The sequence below is a fragment of the Cupressus sempervirens genome, chromosome 3 (genome assembly GCF_028749045.1).
Source record: "Cupressus sempervirens isolate cs-2001-9-10 chromosome 3, ASM2874904v1, whole genome shotgun sequence".
Lineage (NCBI taxonomy): Eukaryota > Viridiplantae > Streptophyta > Pinopsida > Cupressales > Cupressaceae > Cupressus > Cupressus sempervirens.
Genome location: NC_143120.1, coordinates 22,097,107 through 22,123,299, shown reverse-complemented (window position 1 = coordinate 22,123,299; position 26,193 = coordinate 22,097,107). Strand labels below are relative to the sequence as shown.

General features: G+C 35.6%; 1 protein-coding gene across 7 annotated transcripts in view; it reads left to right on the top strand.

The window, feature by feature from the left end:
- Nucleotides 1-26,193, top strand: part of LOC149564558 (uncharacterized) — a 51,936-nt gene that overhangs the window by 1,488 nt on the left and 24,255 nt on the right. The window lies entirely within an intron of this gene.

Sequence of the window (26,193 nt, the reverse complement as noted above, 5' to 3'; positions counted from 1 at the left end):
GACACAAAGAGAAACCCATATATTGATGTAAGCAAAGCAATGGCTTAGTTTTTCTTTTCTGGTCTACTTCATTGTTCCTAATGGGTAAATTATTGTGTACACTGCTTTGGGATCTTGCTCCCATGCCAAATGGGTGTACTTATATGTCTTAGGATGAGTGGTCTGGGGACACCTAGTGTGCCTAGGAGTGACCCTAGGCATATCCAAGCTGCTCTGGTTAAACCCAAGGGCCATCCTAACTAATATATAAATAATTTTTTTAAAACATTTTCGTAAAGAAGAATGTGCCAAATACCTAAATTAGCAGATTCACATTCTGAAAGTGCAAACCATGTCTGAATGCAACCTCTGAATGCACTCCAAATGCATCTACGATGTACATTTTGGTCCGTATCAGCACATCTGATCCACATCCAAAGGCCAATATCGCATCCTGGACGCATTCGGAGCTCACATTTTGTCACTTAAAGAAACAGAATAAGATTTTTTTTTTTTTGGCTCAAAACCAAAAACAGCTCTTTATGTGGTCATCTTGCTAGAGTCACTACGGATGCTGACAATGATGACGACAAAAAGATACCTGCACATGGTGCACTGAGTACAAGTGACATCGATCTGGGATCAAATGATCTTGAACTTGCAGCAGCTGAAAATGCAATAGATGATTTTTTTGATAATTCTTTTGATGACTGATGAACTACATAGAAGATAGAAGACAATTACCATTTTTGATTGTCAATTTTGTAATTGTAATGATTTTCATTTGAATTGTGAACCTAGACATATATGATATGGCTTATTTGAGTATTTTTGACCCATCAACTGGCATTTACTAATTATCATTAGCATTTGGCATTGATCAATGATGAAGTATCATACTATCAAATGATTTATGTTTACAATTACGTATATTTCTTAATTTTTTTTAAGAAAAAAAAATGATATTATATATTATAATTATTTATACACACACACATGTACCTAAACCCCCCTTAAAAAATGCACGTACCCACATGCTGGGTTCTCGTACCTGTACTGTAATGTCCCCTTTTTAGCATTCATAGCATGATGTTGTCGTTAGCCTATTTCCCCACAGTCCTGTAGGCTGACCAGGACATTAAAGGGGCTTAGAGGCCATTTGGCCTAGATAGTTTTAGTGGGAGGTCTTTTTGAGGGGTTTTGAGGCAACTTTGGGCATACTTACTAATTATAGCAAGTCATCTTGGATATGGTCGGACATCCAGTGGCAGCGGTATGTCGATGGTAATTGTTTAAAATCGGCAAGAAGACTTGTTTATCATTGAGAAGATTTGTTATGCATTGATAAAGCTATTTTATAAAGTTAAATTTAAATATTTAACTTTATTAATGCATAGACTATAGTTTGTGGGAAATATTTAAATTAAAAGAGTCCCCTTTATTTTATGACACATTGGAGACATAAGTTACATAAAGAGAGTGATGTTTTATCCCACATTGAGAAAACAAAGGATTGAGCTCTTGTGAGAACACTATAAAAGAAAGGGAAGAGCTTCTTTTTAGTAGGCTTGGAAATATCAAAGAAATTGGAAAATTTTCTGGAGATTATGTCTCAATAGTTTGAAGGACGAAATCTCTTCAAGCTGGAAATCTTGACGCCATTGAAAGATATGGTCTTGAGATTCAACAGGGTAGCAGTCTGAAAAAGCAGATACGAAAAAGCGGAACCGAAAAAGCAGGCCGAAAAAGCAGTCCGAAAAAGCGGAACCGAAAAAGCAGGCCGAAAAAGCAGGCCGAAAAAGCAGTTCAAAAAGCAAATCGGAACTGCAAAGCAGAAGGGGCAGCATTGAAGAAAATTATTACAGCCATCTACAAACATGTTCCTTTATTAGTATTGCTTTTTAGGGTGTTATAAGTTTTAGCTGTAAGTGTGCATTATACCAGCATTACCATTTTGTAATCCATGTAAATGCCAAAGTCTTGGCCATATTTCATGAGCATTGTATTTTTCATTGCAATTAAGAAGATAATAGTTGCTGGTGTCATTTAAGCAATTTAATATCATTATTTATCAGCTAGTTAGTTTGCATACCAACTGTTTGTAAAAATGCCAGTTGGCTGTAGGTGTTTATTTCTCATGCTTAGATCATATATATACACTGAATATTGTCAAAATTAGTAGCACACTCAGGTTAGGTCATTGTGTAGTCCATTGTAGTCTTCTAGCACAAGATTCTCATTGATGCAAATTGAAGAAAAAAGTCATATGAAGCTAGCTGAAATACTAAATCAGTCATACGTCCCTTGCATGTGAATTGTTTGATGAAATTCCTTGAGCTTTCATCAACATTTTTTTTGAGGGCAGATTTGAGGAGGGTTATTACAGTAGTATCAGAGCTTGCTTGCAAAGTGTTTGATGAAATGTCAAACAACTGAAGTATAAAGATTTTTGTTGTTTGAAGAAGTTATAACCTATTGGGGTTATTACATGTACCCGAACTAGCAACTTAGCCAAATACCTAAATTGGTGTTTGTGACAGGCTTTATCCCTCACCTTGCTTTGTCTTGCTAGGGGTGTTGCCCCTAGGACCCCATGAGGGGTGCTATTACGATAATAGATAATCGTCTATTATTAGTTAATGGTAATCTATTAACTAATCTATTGTAAATATTAGAATGTTTCTAATATTTAGTTAGTTTTAGTTAGCTGTAGCTTTTTTAGCTTTCTTTCAGCTAGAATAGAATGTTTCTATTCTTTATGATCATTTCTTAAGGAAACATTGTTCCATTCTTTTGTATATAATGACCTCTTAGTCTTTGTTAATAACAAGCAAGTATTTACCAATTACTTTGTAATATGGTATCAGAGCCAATACTTCAAATTTTTTTGTCAAATTTATAATTTCTTTCAAAATTATTTGTTTAAATTTTTCAAAATTATTTCTGAGATTTTCTCTACAACCTGTAGGGTTTTTGTTCTTGAGAAAATCATCTAGGGTTCCTGCTGGTAAAAATCGTGCCTTCCCTCTGCAAAAATCACGATCCCAGTCTTGCATTTTCGTGGCTTAATCTGCAACTCGCGTCTAATTTTTTTTCTCGTGTTTTACATAGTTGTTTTTTCCAGCGATCTTCTGCTCTGCTTGTATCTCCATCCAACACCATTGTTTTTTGGGCAGCAAATCGCGATTTTTTTGCAGATTTTTTTTTGTATTCCTATTACACTATCTTTGGGGTCATTTTCGCTTTGCCAAGCCAAAAATGACCTTAGCTCGGCTATTCACACCCTTTGATTACATTTTCCTATCCTCCAAAACTCCATTTTTTTGCAAATCTGAGCTTTCATGGTTGTCGCCTAGGTTTTTTTTGAAACCCTAATTTTTGACCTCAATTTTTTTTTATTATAGATTCTTGGTGGGTTTTTCAAGAGCTCAACTAGGTTGTCGTCCTTTTTACTAGGTGCCTCAATTTTCATGCGAACTGATCGAAAAACTAACAACATTTTCTTTCTGGGTTTTTTGAGCTCTCTTTTGGGTCATCCTTCAAATTTTTGCCTTGAAGAATGTGTCTTCTATGATTTTCACATTTTTTCCTTGAAAAACTTGCCATGGCATCTCTAACAAACATTTTGCTAGAGCCCAACTCCAAATTCAATGGTTGAAATTATGGCACTTGGAAGTAGTGGATCATAGCAATTTTTGAATATCAAAATATTGATCAAATTGTCCTAGGTGTTACACAGCGTCTGACTACCCTTGGTATTGATCAGGATACATGGGATCCAAATATTCGAGAGGCGGTGATGCTTCTCAAATGATCCGTAGCTGATGATCAACTCTCTCAGATTCCTTTCGGCTAGATAGTTGCCGAGATATGGGCACATCTCAAAGGTCTTCATGAGACTTTTGACAAAAGAAGAACTTTCTTCTTGAAGAACACTGCTTTTTATTATCATGGATGAGCGAACCTTGCTCCAGGGACACTTGAATAGGATTTAGGAAATCCATGATTAGTCGCTTGCCATTAGTTGCAAGATGGAGGAAGAGGATATTGTGGTTATCACTCTTCGGAGTTTACCATAGTCCTATGATCATTTTATCGAGACTTTCAACATCACGTCTTTTGATGTTGATCTAAAGTTCACTGATCTCTTCACACTTTTGCTTTAGCTGGACATCATGAGGATGAATTACTGCAGGCTCACATTGCAGTAGATCATTGATCTTAACATGCTCAAAATCCCATCCAATCTCTAGACAGAAGATGATGGCAATATTCTTGATCTAGAATATCATTGTGCTAGTTTTGACAAGTAGTGCCCTTTTCCCATACATTGGCATCAGAAAGAAGGCGTATCTATCTTGGCAAATACCAACAAATGGTTAAAAATCAAAGGCCTAAAGAGGGTGAATTCTAAGCTCGGGGTACACTGTGGCAGTTTTGGAACACCTGGAAGGAAATAATAATTGGAAATTTCAAGCAAAGATGGTGCATCTTCCTTCATTTCAGCTAAATCCCTCAAGTTTAAGTTGAAAGGCGGAAAGGGGTCTAAATCACCTCCACAACCCTCACAAGCACCTGTGCAAACTCAAGACCCTAAGGAGGAATTTGGATAAGAACTTGATGAGGAGGATGAAGAGGAAGAAGGAGAGGTTATGATCATTTCCTCTCCACATCAAGCTCCATCCATTCAGGAAACACCTTTTCGAGGTGTCATAGATGATGATGTGGATTCATTCTCCACTGTTTTCACACCTACCATCCTTGCCTTGGAAGTAAATGATGAAAATTGTCATTGATGTCAATTTAGTGAAGATATGCAAGCATACATACAGAGGAAATTTATCTACAACTATTAAAGCAGCAATCAATAAAAGTAACAAACATTCAAACTTATGGTGACAATCTACAGTGACTATTGTATGCAACAACAGCTAAACATGGTCAACATAGAAATAAACAATAAAAGATGGTATTATTAAAAAACAAGGTTCAATGATCCTACAACAATCTAAACAGAATAGATGGTTCATCATTTCAATCAAGTTTTAGTGAGCAGCAAGTAATCGTGTCTACGTTTGAAATATAGATGACAGTAATTTGAATAATGATGCCTATATCAGTTTAATGGGAGTCATGATAAGTTTTGAGCAACTTGGATACCGTATAATAGTCATGAGAATGTCTGAAGGTTTGAACATCAGATGTTTTCATATGGAATCTAATCAACAAAAAAAGCCGTCTAATTCATGGATAAAGAAACAAAGCAAAGATTGATTAAATAGAAAGCAAAGGTCGTGCAACAGGTAATCTTACTCGAGCGAAGCATCATTTGAATCAGTCCAGATCTGTCCAGAAAGAATGATATTATTATCCAAAGCATGAAAACGGAGAATCATGGAATAAAACAAATTCATATTCAGGATGAAAGCAAAAGTATTCAATCTATAAAATTCAGAGGCGCGATTCTATGTAGGCAAGCATGTGATATAAAGGCGACATCCATTCTAAAGATAAGCAGCTGCGCAACACAGTAAATCTGAAAGCATGCATTAAAAAAATTTAATAATAGGATTCTGTGCATACTAGATAAATAGAGGAGCCATTGGGGTTTATAGAAGTCAAATGTCTTTGGCATCAACAATATACATATATATAGATGAGGAAAGAACATTATTTGGCAAAATCCATGGAACGTGCAAATTGGTATAAACCATATATGGCTAGCGACAATAAGTTTGGGTTGACTATTCCAAGGCACCGTGTGTATCCAGTCATAACGCTGGAGATTTAGACAATAAACAGTCATAGTTCAATTAATAAATGCTACTTGAAGGATATTTGGATAACGTGTTTTCTGTTGCCAATAATCTCATTGTTTGCTAATTTGTGCCAACATATATCAAATTTATCAACCTAAGTATGCCACGTCAACATGGAATATATTGCGTCTCCACCAGTTCGTAAATTCTTGGTAACGTTGAGTTATCTAGTATCGTGGAACGGGTTTTACCACAGGGGAATCAACGACAATTAAATTGAGACTTCAATTATATGGGAGCTCTTCTCAGCAATTGTTTCATCATGAAAAAATAAATAGAGAGAGGTACTCACATCAGATTTTTGAAGACCCCATGTGAAGCAATACTCTTGCAGTCGAGCAGCATAAACAGTGCCGTTGATTGAGGAAAACATATTCAAAAGCCATAACCTTTGGGGATGTGAATTAATTAAAAAGAGAACAATGTTATTAAAACACTAATTACTGTAATATGTAATGGTGCCATTAAAAACTAAAAGATGAGTAAAGAACATTATTTGGCAAAATCCATGGAACGTGCAAATTGGTATAAACCATATATGGCTAGCGACAATAAGTTTGGGTTGACTATTCCAAGGCACCGTGTGTATCCAGTCATAACGCTGGAGATTTAGACAATAAACAGTCATAGTTCAATTAATAAATGCTACTTGAAGGATATTTGGATAACGTGTTTTCTGTTGCCAATAATCTCATTGTTTGCTAATTTGTGCCAACATATATCAAATTTATCAACCTAAGTATGCCACGTCAACATGGAATATATTGCGTCTCCACCAGTTCGTAAATTCTTGGTAACGTTGAGTTATCTAGTATCGTGGAACGGGTTTTACCACAGAGGAATCAACGATAATTAAATTGAGACTTCAATTATATGGGAGCTCTTCTCAGCAATTGTTTCATCATGAAAAAATAAATAGAGAGAGGTACTCACATCAGATTTTTGAAGACCCCATGTTAAGCAATATTCTTGCAGTCGAGCAGCATAAACAGTGTCGTTGATTGAGGAAAACATATTCAAAGGCCATAACCTTTGGGGATGTGAATTAATTAAAAAGAGAACAATGTTATTAAAACACTAATTACTGTAATATGTAACGGTGCCATTAAAAACTAAAAGATTATAATCATGAAAAGGCACATTATTTGAAAAGTCACATCTTCTCACTATGTTAAGAAATAAATAAGAAAATATATCATTTGCAAAGACATGTCAGGAGAAAGAGAAAACCAAAAAAGGAATAGAATAAGAAATATATATTCAGATTTTTAATCTGATATATATTTATCAGAATATAGAGGAAGAGGAATATAGAAGAAAAGTTTATATTTGCAGAATCAAAGCTGACACAAAAATAAAATCACGTTTTCAGATTGGAGAACATATTATATCCATCACTGGGTTGAGCAAGCAATCATATAAAAGGTGGAATTTGAGAGTTCATATTAGAAGTGGGAGTAGGTGCTTCCGGTGGGTTGGAGCTTGCAAATTGTGGGAGTTGTAGCTTCCAGTGGGTTGGTGCTCATAAAATTCAAGGTTGGAGCCTACAAATTTTTGTAAAAGATCAAAATTATATATAAAAGCAATTTAATTTCCGTGTTTTTCTCCCATATTGGGTTTCCACGTAAAAATTGTGTTATTGTGTTCACGTGCATAATTATTGATTTCAGCATTTAAAGTTATTTGAAGTTACTTGTGTGTGTAAAATTTTTAAATTGACAAATTCGTTATAATACTGGTTCTCCCCCACTCTCAGTATTATCTTGTGCTTTTCAATTGGTATCAGAGCAGGTGCCTTCTATAAAGCCTAACTGGCGAAATCTTTCAAAATAAAACGCCAATGTTTGATGGGACGAACTATGCCTACTGGAGTATAAAAATGGAAACTTCTCAGATGGCTATTAGTTTCGATGCCTAGCAATTGGTTGTAGATGGTTATACAACACCGCAAAACCCACCAACGGATACAACCGGAAAGAGAAAATGTGAAAATAATGCCAAAGCAAAACATGCACTTTTGTGCAATCTTGCCAAATCAATATTCTCAAAAGTCATGCTCTATAGATCAGCCAAGGACATTTGGGACAAGCTGAAAAATGTTTATGAGAGAACCGAGAATGGAAAGAAATCCAAACTTCAAACTCATCGTAAAGTATTTGAAAATCTCAACGTGAAGGAAGATGAGAATATAGCCACTTTTCTTGATTGTGTAGATGATGTTGCCAATTCTATGCAAGCTCTTGGTGAGGAAGTAAAAGAAAGTCTTGTAGTTGAAAAGATTTTAAGATCGCTACCTATGAAGTTTAATTCTAAAATATCTGCAAAGAAAAGATTTAGATGAATTGACAAAAGATGAATTACATGGAATACTTACCACTTATGAAATGAGAATTGGAAGCAATGAATCAAAGAAAGAAATAACATTTAAAGCATCTAAGAAAAATAAAAGCAAAAAACAAATGTCAAGTGAGAGCTTGGATAGTGCATCAGACAAAGAAGAAGCTTACTTCTTGAGAAAGCAAAAGGGAAAGAATGGGAAAAAACAAAGGAAAGTTCAAATGCTTTAGTTGCGGAAAGCCAGGCCACTACGCATCTAAATGTCCTTTTAACAATAGTGACTCCAGGAAAGATGAAAATGAAGCCTTCAAAAAGAAGAAATGGAAAAAGAACAACAAATTTAATAAAAGGAAACAATATCAAAAGAAGAGAAAAAAAAGTTTTTACTCCAAAAAGTAAAGTAGCTTGTTAGATGAAGAAAATGAGGATTGGCCAAGTGGTGAGGAGGATGAAGTCCTCTTTATGGCTGAATCTGATTTCAGTCACAATAACCATGGAAGGTATAATGGCCTTCTCCAATCATTCATATGATGTTATGTTGTTCTACATTCTATAGCTTTGTGCCCAATAAGACTGCATGAATAACAACAACCATGAAACATATAATGAGATTTGTGCACATCTCTTTATGGTTTCAAAAATGAAAATAAAAGAAAAAGGAACTCTTAGTCTAGATCATGGAAAATCCAAAACAAAGGATGTCCTATATGTAAACGGATTAAAAGAAAACTTACTAAGTGTAAGTCAGCTTTGTGATCAAGGCCATAATGTAATATTTCATCCTAAAGGGTGTGAAATTAGGAAGGATGGGAAATTGATAGCTGATGCAAATAGAACAGAAAATAAGACATTCTACAAGAGATGAAAATGAGACTTGTTTCTTGGCTCAACAAGATGAAAATTGGCTGTGGCACAAAAGATTGGGGCATTTAAACTTTGACAACTCGGTCCAAATCAGCCGTAAAGGAGCTGAAAGAGACATACCAATATTATCAAAACCTTCAAACACCATTTGCAAATAATGTCAACTAAGAAAGAAAACAAGAAGCACATTCAAAACAAAGAAGTACTCTACCACAAAGCCACTTGAACTTGTGCATTCAGATTTATGTGGACCAACAAGGACAAAAAGTCTTCAAGGAGAAAGATATTTCATGTTATTTATTGATGACTACTCTAGAATGACTTGGGTAGCCTTCCTAAAAGAAAAACCAGAAGCACTTGACAAGTTCATAGCCTTCAAAGAACTAGTTGAAAATGAAATGGATACAAAAACAAAATGTTTTAGAACAGATAGAGGAGGAGAATTTACATCACATTAATTTGATATGTATTGTGAAAAAAATGGAATAAAAAGACAACTTTCAGCACCTAGAACTCCACAACAAAATGTAGTAGTTGAAAGAAAGAACATAACAATTCAAGAAATGTTGAGGGCAATGCTTAACGAATCAAATATGGCCGATACCTTTTGGAAAGAAGCAGTACATACATCAGTCTACATTTTGAATCGTGCAAAAATAAGAGTAACTCATGACAAAACACCCTACGAATTATGGAAAGGAAGACCAGCATCAGTCAAATATTTCAGAATCTTTTGAAGTACATGCTATATAAGAAGGGATGAAGATGACTTGGGTGAATTTGAAGCTAGAGCAGATGAAGGAATCTTTGTTGGATATTCATCTAAAAGTTAAGCATATAGATGTGACAATAAAAGACTTCACAAGATAGTTGAAAGCGCAAATGTTAAAATTGATGAAGAATTTGAAAAGATAAAATAAAATGCAGAAATACCAAGTACATTTCAAGAAGAAGAAGATCCAAAAGATGAAGAAAAAATTGAACAAACACCTTTGAAGACACCAGCAAAAACTCCTTTAAAGGCACCAGCAAAAACACCATCAAAATTTGTCCAAAGAAATCATCTAGAAGACTTGGTAATCAGAGATCTAGAAAAGGAAGTTCAAACACAAAGAAGATCAACAAACAATGATGAGCATGCATATCTTTTTCTTTTATCAAAAAAAAAAAAAAAACCAAAGTGTTGAAGATAGTAGCTGCGATAGAGATCTTTATCTCTAGAAATATGAACATTATTATCGTTATTGTCATCTTCATCTGAAAAGGACACTTAAAGTTTAATTTGTAACATTATAAATGTAAATGACATGTGTCATTCACATGCATTGAGGCATGAATATTTGAAGAGTCATATTTAATTATAGGAGTTATGAGAAACTCAAGAGACCTTCAGTTAGAATATGAAGAGTCTCTTCTATTGTTATATATTCGCATCATGCGATAAGCATTGTACACTTGAACATTTTATTATCAATAAAGATATATTTTGTTGTGCGGCTGGGTTTTTCCTAGGATATTTCTGGTGTTCTTTGTTTCAATTTTATCTCTTTAGTATTGCTGATTATTTCATAGTTTTTTGGGCCCTAGTTTCAACATGGTATTAGAGCCAGGTTTTCTTACCACAACAATTGAAGGAATCTATGTATTGGTTATTCTCTCTTTGGTTGTATCTCATTCTGTTGCATGCATATATATATATATTGTGATGAGGGTTAAGGTTTGTCATGTTTATCGCGGTGCCTAGGGTTTGGAAGTGTTGCTTTGTAATAGTCCGAGTATTCTCAAATATTGGGTGCTTATTATTTTCGATACAGTGTTAGAGATGAATAGCTCTTGAGTTTGATAGGATTTAAACCTACAATTTTTTTTCTTTAAAATACAATTTGATTATCGGGGTTTCGTTTTTTACTTGTAGTAGGATGAGGTATGATATGTCCTTTTTTGGGGTTTTAAGGGTAACATGCATTATGTAGAAAATTCAAGGATTTGGGAGGATTAGTCTGCAATGTCCAGAGTTTGGAGCTTCAAGAACCGCATATTTGAGAAGATTAGCCTGTATTTATTTTGGGAAAACACAGTTGCAAAGCATTTTCTCTGTGTTTGGAAAGCTGAGACTTCAGAAGCATTAATCTGCATTTTTCTTGATAAGACGTTGTTCGAAGGGTCTTGCCTTCAGTTATTTTTAAAATCTGCAGATTCATATGATTTGTTATCAAGAATATCCGGAAGTTTAAAAAGTCTAGGCACGGAAGCTTCTTCGTTGATGTCTCGTGCGCCGATCATGGGTTTGATCTCAATCCATTCTGTAGCTCATAAAATCTGCTAAATTGTTGTCATCGCTAGCTTTGATTTTGTACGTCATTTTGTTGCCGTGGGTGTAACGGCAGTAAGTTTGACTCGTTTTAGGCCGACAGTTGTTTTTAAGTGTTGTTGTAAAAATTTCAGTTTCTGTAACACTTGATATCATCTGCTATTTTATTTATTCTTGGCGTCTTTCAAAGTTCTAGTTGTCATGTCTAGGCATTGTCATTTCTTTGTCTTACCACTTTGAGTGACGTTTGAAAGTTATTACTGACGTTTGGATACAATTTGTATATATTTCTTTTGTGACTTCTTTATAGTTGGTTCATATAATTTCATATCAAAGGAGGGGTGGTGCCATGCTTGGGGTTGTCAGATTTTCAGTCTGTCACAATGATACTTCGCATTCTCTCGCGCACTTTCTATGCTGCCATAAATTCTTTTTTATGAACCACACTCCCTCCTCAGTGACTTTGAGCTGTGTAATATACATTTTCTCAGTCGCAGATTGAAGGACTTCTTGACGAGATTGCATTTCTTGGTTTTCATATCACTTTGCCTTCACAACACGGAGGAGGAGCTGCCGCTAATGGTACTTTACTAATTTTTTTAGGAGTTTTATTATCATATTATAATGTCTCTAAGTTTATTTTGCAGTGTGTCATTTAATCAATTTGAAAATCTGGAGTTTTTGTATTAGTGAGCATCGTTCTTGATACCTATCATTGCAAATGATAGTAAGACAAATCCAGTCATTCGACATTCTCTGGTATCATCACGATGTTCTAATATCTTTTGTCTCATTCATGCTAGGGGTAAATTTTTATGTGACTATTTTGGTTCGAAAGTTGGAGGCAGTTGATTTATGCTATCTTTCAATAAAAATTTATATTGTGACATTATTTTATAAAGGATTACAAAAATTCTCACTGCCATTGATTGTGAAAGCATGTGGAGTTGTAGTTGAATAAAGTTTTTTAGTATTCTCTCACACTCAACGTCAAGGATTTTCAGGGATGTCTGGAAGGGCATCATGATATTTGGAATCTTGTTCAGCGGCTCTTGAATAGATTCAAGATGAGAGGCACAGTACCCATACATGAAATTGGCTTGCAATCCAATGGTGAAATTTTTTGGCTCTTGTACTTGAAATGGGACCCACAGATTCTTGATTACACTCCTCTTTCACATCAAGAAATTTTTTGAGACAAACATGAGATAAGTTTTCATATTTTTGAATATTAGTACAATACACTATTGGTTAGTATCTTTGATTGATTGATCTTTGATCTCTCATCGTTACAGCTGCAACAAGAAAGGCAATAGGTTGCTTTGGGAGATGCTAATTTCAGAGGGAGGTTTCATAATTAAGAGGGAGTGCTTATGAAATTCTTTTCATTGTCATACATACTTGTGATGTTTATAAGATTTGTAAAATTTGAGACTTAAATGGAACTAAGTTTTGTTTTGTTATGTCTATTTGTATTCATGTGAAATCAACAATGAAATTGTAAGATCAGCTATGATAACTCTTTCACTATGTGATAGTGAACATCATGTTGAGAGTGTCCATGATGTCATCATGTTGAGAGATTCCGTGATGGGAGTTGATGTCATGTTGAGGGATTCCATGACAATTCACGTTGAGAGAGTCCGTGAACAAAGGCTTAGCTGTGAGTCTTGCAAATTTTTCATGTTGAGTTATTTCATGAATATGATTGGTTGTTACAAATTTGTCATGTTGAGTGATTCAATGAATGTGATTGTTACAGGTTTTCATGAATCTTATAGAATATATTGTAAGATTTTATTTTTAACATTTGATTGCAGTTTTGTGTGCTAAAGATCTCTCTCTGGCTAAGAGGGAGTGTTGAAGATAGTAGCTGCAATAGAGAACTTTATCTCTGGTAATATGAACGTTATTATCATTGTTGTCATCTTCAGTTGAAAAGGACACTTAAAGTTTAATTTGTAACATTATAAATGTAAATGAGATGTGTCATTGACATGCGTTGAGGCATGAATATTCAAAGAGTCATATTTAATTATAGGAGTTATGAGAAACTCAAGAGACCTTCGGTTAGAATATGAAGAGTCTCTTCTATTGTTATATATTCACATTGTGCGATAAGCATTGTACACTTGAACATTGTATTATCAATAAAGATATATTTTGTTGTGCGGCTGGGTTTTTCCCTTCATTCTCAAAGGGTTTTCCCAGGATATTTCTGGTGTTCTTTGTTTCAATTTTATCTCTTTAGTATTGCTGATTATTTCATAATTTTTTGAGCTCTAGTTTCAAAGGAGAAGTCACTAGGAACAAAGCAAGGCTCTTCTGTAAAGGTTATGCTCAAGTTGAAGGAGTGAATTTTGAAAAAAACATTTACTCTAGTTGCAAGATTAGAAGCAATTCAGATGTTCCTAGCATTTGCAAGCCATAAAGCATGTAGACTAGAAATATCACTCAAGTTCATAGAGATATGCTAATCATACAGAATAACACAATTGAGATACACATAAGTAAAGCATAGAATGTACCCTTAATACCACAATACCAACAGGCGAGGAAATGGTTCTTTATTAATACCAAGAACATCATGCATACATTGACAATATTCCAAGTACTTATAGAAAGGTTGGTTGGATGGGAAAACCAACAGATGCATTCCCTCACCTCCTAACTACTTAGCCGAACTAAGCTTTAACAAGTACTAAGCACAATAGTTACTTAATTCCGACTACATCTATCCCCCCCCCCAAAAAAAAAAGTTGTCATTCAGACAACTGCTAAACATGAAACAACAAAAATAACTTTGACTTCAAGAAGAGGGATGGGAGGACATCCCTATGGTCGAAGCTCCCCGTAGCCGCTGTAGGTCCCCTTCAGCTATCTTTTGTTTTGTCCAAATACCTTCCAGTACCCTTAAAGCATCCATTTTCTTTGCTTCTGCTGTGGCGATCTTGCTTTCCAATTCTGCTTTCTCTATCTTCTAAGCTTCCTCTATGGCAACTTTTTTTGCTTCCCGTTGATGTTGTGTAACGCCCCGCCAAGGGATCCAAAAGAACTAACCTAAAGTTTTACTAAGTTTGTCAAACATTTTTCTTTTAAAATAATAAAATGCACAACAATCATAAAGTAGCGGAAGCAATAACGTACAATCATACATAAGCCAACATAATAGATTACATTCCTTAAGGATCCCAAGACGTTGAATCACATTTAAATTTAAATAATACTAAGTCCAATAAATAACACATCCACATGAAAGAATAACGACAAGTCCAAGTCCATTTAAATAATATACATTTATTCCGAATGCTACTTGGGAATTAAATTCAGAATACACAATCATCCACTATACATGTCATAGGGTATGAAAGGCTGAAAGAATATACATTTATAAAAATAGATTACATCATCCCTTTCGAATCCATGAAACAAGTACAATACAATAAGTAAAATCATCCACTATATAAATATAACCATCCATCATAATACACAAAGATAGCACGAAAGTACATGCAGAAAAGGAACTCTAGCCACAGCATCAACGGACGGATCTCAATGCTAAAAGAAAAAAGCACTACCACCCGACCTCGTAGTAACCCAAAAAGGTCCACTCCCACTGCGCTGAGGAGATAGTCTTAAGTCCCAAACAAGATATCAATCCCAAAATCAAAAGTAATATCTAAGTCAAGGAAAACCCTAAAAGTAATCTAACTCAAAGGTTTCAAGATAAATCGACATCTAGACCCAGAGGCAAATAAAGACTTGTAGGGAATCTACTATGCAAGCGGTAAAGTGTCATCGCACAAATCAATGCTAGAGTTACCCTGTTAGTCTGACTTGACCCCGACCCCCTAGTCACTTTATGTGGCACTAGTATCCTTTCATATTGACAAGACATACTAACGATGCATGGTCGCAACCAAGCGTCCTCTCTACTCCCATCCTAGTCTGTACTAGCACTCGAGGCATAGGTGAGGAAAGACAAAGACTCTTATTAGGTTCATTTTACTTTCATTTAGTGTAGTGTTTTCACTTATAAAATAACCTACAATGGGTTACCCTGGCAACCACTTTGGGCTCTGGCCTCCATTGGAAGCCACTTCCCGACATTACATATAGATAACCTACCCTAAGCTCATAAAAGTATAAATCAAAGAATCATAGTATTCACCTCAGTCCTATAGAAGTGATTGGAAAGCATCAAAAGATAATTTACAATAACACCTCAGTTCTTTACAAGCAACTGAAAAACATCTCAAAAATAATTGATCAAAGACTCAAAGCTCAAGACAATTATGTCATACCATTCCTCACGTTATGACACAAGAACACTGAAAGCAATAATAAACAATAGATCCAAACTTATCATAAAGCATACTAGACACATTACCATGGTTGAGTTTAAAAGATCAAGATCAAATCATCATAATATCACAAACACAAAACTCCCAACTCTCTTATAGATGTCCTAAGACTAGTCACACTCTAGTAAACCCAAACTCAAAACATAAGACAACATGCAGTTAATACTGTAGTTTCATAGTTTGGTTTGATTTTGAAAGCACATAGTTTGAGTTAACGGTAAGGTTTAAATTTCTGTTCAATGTAAGTTTTCGCATATATAAATTTCAATTTATTAGTACAACTTAACCCATTCTTGTTTTCGCACAATTTGCACAATTTATCCTTAATTTATGAGGTTACAAATATCCTCATTAAATATCACAAGATGGCTTAAAAATGATTATCTATCAAATTATTAAAATAATAAATATCAATCATTAAATAAAATACTCATGATTCTATTAATAATCAATTTATTAAATAATAATAATGTAATATATATTTTAACATTATTGATTGATGTTCATCAATTATAATATGAATTCCTAAATTAATAATTAATAATTAATTAATAATTAATAATTAATTAATAATTAATAATTAATTAATAATTAATAATTAATAATTAATTAATAATTATTAATTAATTAATAATTAATAATTAAAAACTGTTAATAAAATTCTTTAATAATTAATATTTATTAATCATTAATTAATTTAATAAATAATAATAAAAACTATTAATAAACATTATTAATAAATAATAATTAAAATTAAATTTTATAATATTTGAAACAACTTTAAAAAAATCACATATAATGATGCGTTTTCGGCCATACAAAGCTTGAAAAGGTGCCATCCCAATAGAACTCTGATGTCTGTTGTTATAAGCAAACTCCACAAGGTAAAGATAATCCTCCCAAAGAGTCTGTTTGTTCATCACATATATCCTCAACATATCCTCCAGAACTTGATTCACTCTCTTGATTTGACCATTTGTCTTTGGATGATAAGCTGAGTTGAAGTTCAACTGCGCTCCAAGATCATGCTGCAATGATGTCCAAAATGCGGAAGTGAATACAGGATCCCTATTCGAAATCATCTTAAGATGAATACCATGTAATCTTACGATATCATGCATGAAGACATTAGCTACAGAAGCTACAGTGTAGGATGATCTCATCGGTGAAAAATGTGCCTCTTTAGTCAACCGATCAACAGTGACCATGATAGCGTCATGTCGACGAGTAGTCATAGGCAATCCTACCATGAAATCCATAGAGATGATATCCCACTTCTATGAAGGAATGAGATTTGGTTGTAGAAGCCCTGCTGGATGTTGGTGCTCTGCTTTGACTCTTTGACACTCAAGACACCTAGCCACAAAATCAGCGATATCACGCTTCATCCCTGTCCAATAGAATAGATGTCACAAATCTACATGCATCTTCTTGACACCTAGAAGTGCCAAGTAAGGTACACGATGAGCCTTTGATAGGATCAATGTATGAAGCTCATCTAGTAGCAGTACATAGATCCTTCTTGAATGTCGCAAAAGGCCATTTGACTCTAAAACATAATCTGGAAACCTGCCCTCTAACGGTCTCCTTGAATCTATCTCTCTGCTCACCTCCTGATACCAACTATTTGTAGGAAGTCCTTGAAGTATATGGCCCCTTAAATCCACACCAAGTCATAGATAGTGTCACATGTCTCCTGTGACTCAAAGCGTCAGCTACCACGTTCTCCTTTCCCTGAATATACTGCACCTCAAAGTCATACTCACAAAAAAACTCCATCCAATGCCTTTGCCTAGCATTCAGATTAGGCTGTGTGAATATGTACTATAAATTGCGATGATCACTATGAAGTTCAAATCTGTGTCCCAACAAGAAGTGTCTCCATCTCACTAGGGCATGAACTACCGCAGCTAACTCAAGATCATGCATAGGGTAATTCAGCTTGTGATCCTTGAGTTTGCGTGATTCATATGCAATCACCCGTCCATCCTGCATCAATACTGCTCCAATACCCTTTAGGGAAGCATTTGTACACACCATGAAGTCACCTGTTGGATCAGGTACTGATAAGATAGGTGCACTGGTCAAAAGCTCCTTGAGCTTCCGAAATGCTTCCTCGCATTTCTTTGTCCATAAAAACTTCTTTCCTTTCCTTTGAAGGGAAGTGATAGGATGTGCTATTTTGGAGAAGTTTTGGACGAACTTGCAATAATAACCAGCTAGACCCATGAAACTATGAATTTCCGACATGGTAGTGGGTGTGGGCTAATCTACCATTGCCTGAATCTTCGTAGGGTCTACAGAGATACCTTCACCTGATATGATATGCCCTCACTTTGCCGAGTTGGCATAAAGTTGATTATCTCTCAAGCACTGCAAAACCAAACGCAAATGTACCTCATGCTCCTTCTGGGGTCTAGAATATATCAATATATCATCTAGGAACACAAGTACAAATCTATCAAGATAGGAATGAAACACTCCATTCATCAGACACATGAAAACTGATGGAGGGTTCGTTAGCCCAAATGGGACTATTGTGAACTTGTAGTGCCCATAGCGAGTTCAGAAGGTGGTCTTATGAATTTCAGCATCTTGAATGCGAAGCTGATGGTATCCTGACTTAAGATCAATTTTGGAGAACACTATAGCTTCCTTAATTTGATCAAATAAATCGTCGATCCTTGGTAAAGGATACCTGTTCTTTATTATCACCTTGTTCAGCTGTCTACAATCAATGCATAGGCGCAATGAACCATCCTTCTTCACAAAGAGCACTGGAGCTCCCCATAGTGATACACTCGGTCAGATACTACCCTTGGCCAGAAGGTCCTCAAGCTGTAGGCGCAAATCACTCAATTCTTGAGTGGTCATACGATAAGGAGCTCTAGAAATAGGCTCTGCTCCTAGAATGAGATCAATGCTGAAATCAGTATCTCTTTTCGGTGGCATGCCCGAAATCTCACTAGGAAAGACATCCGCATATTCCTGTAGAATAGGGTGGTCTATAGTCTTTCTTGGAGGGTCTTTTTCTTCCAATTTGCTTACTGTAATAGAAAATACTTGACATCCCTTACAAAAGCTCCGCTTTAATTGCATAGTTATATCATTCGTAGAGATATAGGTCTCTGTATCCACACAATCTCTGCATCCTTCCCTTGATCATCTTGGCACATGATGGTCTTTTTCCTGCAGTCTATACTAGCTTTATGAGAGCCAAGCCAATCCATATCTAAGACCACATCATAAGAGCCAAGAGGAATTTCCCGAAGGTCAATTGACGTCACAAACCCTCCTAGGCTTAATGCACACTTCTGAACTACGAAATCCGTGGAAACCCTCTCACCTGAGGCTAGTTCCACTTGCCAACCCAAATCTTGCTTAACTGCTTCCAACTTACACTTAGCAACCAATGACGGTGAAATAAAAGAGTTTGTGGCACTTGAATTAAACAATACAGAGAGAGGTGTACCTCAGATAGCTCTCGTAGTTTGAACCATGGTACCCTGATGGTTTGCCTGATGGTGGTTCACCGCAGCAAATACCTTGTGAGCTCTACTTGCATCTTCGACTATGTGCTTAGATGGTACTAGCCTAGAACCTGCATGCTGAGATGCATGCTGTGGGCAGTGGGCTGCAATGTGTCCAAACTACCCACAAGAATAACATCCTGTGCCTTTGCCAGATCCCCTCCCTGCTGGAGGTGCACTCGACTGCTGGTGGCTATCCTTACTAGCAAAAGATCGGTTGCTCTGAGCAGGCTGAGTGTTTTGATTTCGCCTATTGTGCTGTGCGTTGCGATAGTTCTTAGAATTAGAACCATCGCTACCACTCTGTGCCTGAGGGTATGATCCCTTCTGTTGCTGTTGGTTCTGATTCCCCTTAGGAAAAAGAGGTTTCTTTTCCTACCTGAGTTGTGGTTACCCTTAGATCTTGATACTGTAGGTGCTCCCACAAGACCCCCATGTCCTAGGTTAACACTCTGCTCTACAAGTATGGCTCGATGTACCGCATATTTGAGGGTTTTAGGTTCAAATACTTTAACACCCCCAACTAGACGGTTGTGCAAGCCTCTGATGAAATTTTGTGCCAACTTTGCTGGGTTATCACTAATTCCCGCATAAGGCATGAGCTCATAGAATTTGCGCTCATACTCCGCTACGGTCATAGTGAACTGTCTTAGGTTGTGGAATTCATTTGCTGTCTGCTGGTTCCATTCCTTAGGTAGGAATCACTCACGGAAGTTTTCCAAGAATAACTCCCATGTGACATTATTCATGTATATACCTAGTTTCTTCTCTTCGATAGTCCACCAAGTGGCTCCAAAGAGTTCCAGGTTGGTAATAGCAAACCTCGCTTTGACATTAGAGTCAAAGTCTTGAATAGCAGAAACCTTGTCAAGAGCAATAAGCCATTGCTTGGCTACATAACCTGAACCCATCCCATTAAAGGGTTTGACCTTGGACCTCTGAAGGTCCTTCATCTGAGCAGCTACAATTGATCTCTGTCGGTGCCTCCGAGAGCTCCTAGACCTAGGTCTATGCTCGTTCCTTGCCTGATGAGCTCTATCCTAACCAACACCCTGAAGAGGAGGTAGGCAATCAATGATAGTCTTCATCATTTACCTTAGGTCAACTTCCTTTGAGTCGGCCACCTGCTCTCTATGGTTCCCTTCTTGATGCTCACTGGCATGCTCTTCCCTACTCTCTTCTTGGTTAAGGCCTTCATGGACAGACTCATGTATACTGATGTTTCTGCCTTGCCCACGACCTCTACCATAGCCTAGGCTATGGCCTCTAACTGAAGATCTCGTCCCAGATGCCATCCTACAATAACATCCAAGATACAAGATGCTATAATAACTGTAAAACATACTATTGTAAAGCATATATAAAAGACACATGTTTTGGAAATAGTATAAGTTCAATTTTCAATTTTGCCTATTTTAGGTTTAAGTATATTTCAGTTTTGAAGTTAAGTGTTCAGTTTGAAAATATACAAGTAATAGTTCAAGTTCTGTTTCAGTTCATTAGTTCGTAATAGATATACATAATAGTTTAAATCTTGTTTTAGTTCAACTAGTTAACAACTAGTGGCGTTCGAATATGCCCAGAGCTCCCAATGTAGAACTTGGGCTCTGATACCAGATGTAATGCCTTGCCAAGGGATCCAAAAGAACTAACCTAAAGTTTTACTAAGTTTGCCAAACATCAAAAAAGAAAAACAACAACATGCACAACAGTCATAAAGTAGCGAAAGCAATAACATACAATCATACATAAGCCAACATAACAGATTACATTCCTTAAGGATCCCAAGACGTTGAATCACATTTAAATTTAAATAATACTAAGTTTAATAAATAACACATCCACATGAAAGAATAACTACAATTCCAAGTCCATTTAAATAATATACATTTGTTCTGAATGCCACTTGGCAATGAAATTCGAAATACACAATCATCCACTGTACATGTCACAGGGTATGAAAGGCTGAAAGAATATACATTTATAAAAATAGATTACATCATCCCTTTCGGATCCATGAAACAAGTACAATACAATAAGTAAAATCATCCACCATATCAATATAATCATCCATCATAATACACAAAGATGGCACGGAAAGAAATGCAGGCAAGGAACTCCAACCATGACATCAACGGATAGATCTCAATGGTAAAAGGAAAAAACACTACCCCTCGACCTTGTGGTAACCCAAAAAGGTCTACTCCCACCACGCTAAGGAGATAGTCTTAAGTCTCGAACAAGATATCAATCCCAAAATCAAAAGTAATATCTAAGTCAAGGAAAACCCTAAAAGTAATCTAACTCAAAGGTTCCAAGATAAATCGACATCTAGACCTAGAGGCAAACAAAGACACGTAGGGAATCTACTATGCAAGCAGGCAAGTGTCATCGCACGAATCAGCACTAGAGTTACCCTAGAAGTCTAACTTGACTCCGCCCCCTACTGACTCTATGGGGCACTAGTATCCTTTCGGTACTGATAGGGAATACTAATGATGCATGGTTGCAACCAAGCATCCTCTCTACTCCCATCCTGGTCTGTACTAGCACTCGAGGCATGGGCGAGGAAAGACAAAGACTTATTAGGTTCATTTCACTCTCATTTGGTCTAGTGTTTTCACTTATTAAATAACCTACAATGGGTTACCCTGGCAGCCACTTTGGGCTCCGACCTCCATTGCAAGCCACTTCCCGACATTACATATAGATAACCTACCCTAAGCTCATAAAAGTATAAATTAAAGAATCATAGTATTCACCTCTGTCCTATACAAGTGACTGGAAAGCATCAAAAGATAATTCACAACAACACATAAGTTCTTTACAAACAACTGGAAAGCATCTCAAAAATAATTGATTGGAGACTCAAAGGTCAAGACAATTATGTCATACCATTCCTCATGTTATCACACAAGAACACTGAAAGCAATAACGGACAATAGATCCACATTCATCATAAAGCATACCAGGCACATTACCATGGTTGAGTTTAAAAACAAGATCAAATCATCATAATATCACAAACACAGAACTCCCAAGCCTCTGATAGACATTCTAAGACTGGTCAACACTCTAGTCAACCCAAACCCAAAACATAAGACAACATACAGTTAATAGTGTAGTTTCATAGTTTGGTTTGATTTTGAAAGCACATAGTTTGAGTCAAGAGTAAGGTTTAAATTTTCGTTCAATGTAAGTTTTTGAATATATAAATTTTATAGTTTATCCTTATAACTTAACCCATTCTTGTTTTAGCACAATTTGCACAATTTGCACAATTTGTCCTTAATTTATGAAGTTACAAATATCCCAATTAAATATCACAAGATTACTTAAAAATGATTATCTATCAAATTTTTAAAATAATAAATATCGATCATTAAATAAAATATTCATGATTCTATTAATAATCAGTTTATTAAATAATAATAAAGTAATATATATTTTAACATTATTGATTGATACTCATCAATAATAATCTAAATTACTAAATTAATAATTTAAAACTATTAATAAAATTCTTTAATAATTAATATTTATCAATCATTAATTAATTTAATAAATAATAATAAAAATTATTAATAAATAATAATTAAAATAAAATAAAATAAAATTTTATAATATTTAAAACAACTTTAAAAAAAATCGCATATAACGATGCATTTTAGGCTTGCTGACCAGCCTTCGCAAGCTGACTGCTGCCGCACGCAGCAGTATTAAATACTGCTACTGCAGGCAGTAGTACAGTCTGCGCCTGTAGGCAATATTAAGGCCCACGGGGTGGGGTGTAAAAAGGGGAGGTGGGGGATTGGTGGCCCCGCCTCCTCCAAAATTATATATTTTTAAATATATATATATATATATTTTTAAATATATATATATATATATTTTATACAAAACGTTTTCTTAAACAATCCTCTCCCAATAATATAATTTTAAATATGTTTTTTTTAATAAACATAGCAAATTCAGTCTGATAGGAAAACCCAGATCAACCGGTCAAATTTTCAATTTAAAATTGATTTCTTTTCAAAACTAACTATTATCTATTAACAATTATTCAACTCATGGAATGAGGGTTTCCTAGTTTTCAATCCTCATATACAAAAGAATTCATATGAATAACAGTAATTCACAATGAGAGATTGAAAGATTTATCACAGACAAAATTTGAAACAAACAATTCAACAAGCACGATGAAGACAAGAATATTAAATTACATAATTCACTGGTTGAACAAAACACAAGGCTCTACCTGGTTCTGATGCTAATATGCAATCACTCGAAGATTTGTGAGAGAATTCTATTATCTCAAAACCTTCTATCTGAAAAGTCCCTTCTCCAAAATTTCCAGTCCCTCCAAAAAGAACTCTCAATCTTTGATATGGAGTTCTTCCCTAAAATCGGGGCATTAATTATGTGATCACGCGGGTGAACTCGTCGATCACAGTTTTTTTAACTCCTTATTAACTTTTTCGAATATTCATGCACACTTTATGCAAATTAAAATATCTTTAATAATTTAATTTCTCTTTCACTCTTTAATTTTCAAAGCATTTTTTGATAAAATATTTATTAAGTAATAATAATATTTAACATTTATTTAAAGATGATCTAAATATATTATTATTAAATTAAATAAATATTATTACGCTTTAAAATTATACCATAAATTATACCATAAATTTCTCTTTAAATTTAATTCTTTTTATTTAATTAATTTCTCAATTAATTAAATATAATTAAATATAATTAAATATTGAAATTATCATAATAATTTTTCATTAAATTAAATCATTAATTAATCTTTTAATTTGACTTAATTAATAGAAAAATCATGAAAGACCTACAAGACAAAATATGAAAACACATCATAAAATACCACATACAAGATCAAACTTAAAGAGTTATAATCATGAGCTTATGTCATATGACGAATTTGGAAGGGTAATCATCACAGATACTTGTCCTAATTTTCTAAGACAAATGGTTTTAAGGTTAGGATTTGGACTCAAGAATTTATCTCCCCTCTCTTACCATTGAGATATTGCGATAGGGTATGCTCATCCTGGCAATTTAGGGAAGTTGATACTCGGTACTTGCAATTTGCATAAAATCCACACATGTACAGACATGTTCTAAATTAAATAGGCAATGATAGGAAGTGGTGCATCATGTAGATCCCAACTAGCAGGTGACTACGACTCCCTTTCTTAACTACATCAAAAACATCATACATAAAGAAAACATACACGCACACCATACACATGCAATATGGGGTAAGTATCCATAAGAAAACACGTATAATAATCCAACTAACATCATCAATAACTGAAATCATTGTAATAATCATCATCAAGGTATAATCATGCATACATGAAGTAACTAGTACCAAGTAGTCTCATTCTATAATCAATTGAGTATGAAAACAATATCTGATAATCTGAAAGATAATGCTACTAATCATCAAGTATAAAGTAGCCTAAAAGAGTTCGGTAATAATAACTAAATGTAAACTATGGGCGGGCACTACATGTTGAAGATTTTGTCTTTCCAGCCCCCACACTTTAGCCAAGCTTTTTTTTTGCTGAAGTTCCAAGAAGGTTCCTTGAAAGGCAATGTCCATAGCTGCAGGGGCCTCCATGAGAGGCGGCAATTGTTCCTATCCACTGGAAATGATAGAACTGCTTGTCCATGTAGTGGTCATATCCTTCTCTGAATATCCACCCTGCTGTAATAGTCCCCAATTTGTATGGCATCTAGTTTGTGTAAACACAGCCAATGCTTCCGCTGCTATTATGACAGCTTCCAGATTTTGAGACCTAGCCTATTGCATGAGCTCCCTGGTAATATGCTCCATGGCATGCAACTCAGTGAGAAACAACTCTACCTTGGCTACAAAAGAAGTCGCGTCAGGAAGTTCCCCGCGCTCGCTTTGTATCTCTACCTTTTCCTCAGCAACTACCCGTAGAGGGGAAGACACCATGCCTTTTTTCTCGAGTAACCTGTCAACCTCTTCTAGGACAGTATCTGCCATAGCCATAGCCGTAGCCGTCACACTCTCTTGAGGGTGTATTTCTCCTTGCAAGTAATCCACTGCTTCTATCGACTGCACTACGAGGGCAACTAAATGTACTACTTTTGGGCTTAGAGGTGTTTGCAACATCACCTTATGTGTACACTTTGTCTGGCATCTCAAATCTATTACTTTATTATGGGAGTGCTGTTCTGGAGAGATTAGTGGTGCCATCCTCGGAAGTGATATGCTGGAAGCTCCCCCCCCTGTCGGAATTTATTGCCTGCCGTTTGTTTCTTTCTCGACTCTTTCCTGATTTGGGTCAGGAAAATCTGCTGTAGTAGTTCTTTCGGGATCACTAGTCATGTTATGGTAAATCTCTGGAGATTTTGATACTCTTGTTGGAAGTGGCCCCTTTGCAGGTGGTAAGAAAGTAACTTCCCATGGAGTCCCCTGTAGATGACTTAGGCAGGTTTTTGCCTCATGTGAGTTAGAGGAAGATGAATCTGTATCGCTGGCCTTTTCTTCTAAACTCTCTTCATCCCCTTCCTCCTTTTTGAGTGTCTCAGCCACAATTGCTTGTGTCGGTTTCTTTTTCTTTGGTTCGCCACCGTTGTGAGATCCTACACTTAGGGTGTTCATATGGAGCCGGTATGTCATAGTAGGTTTGTAGGGTTCCACCCTATTGGTTGGTATCAATGTCCCTCGATGCTCACTGCTCACCTGAGTGTGTACTCCTAAAAATAAAGCCATGGCATGATGGGGCATGTAAAAAGCCTTGTATTTCAACTCCATGAATTCCTGAAGTCTGTCAGAAAGAAATTGAGCCCAGTTATATGCCTGTACTTTATACAATCCATCCACTATGGGCAAAATCCAAAGGGCAATATCTGAAGTGTGACTGCCAGCGGTGAGCGTACTTTTCACCCAATCTACAATACATCGCCATTCATCATTTATAATGAAAGTT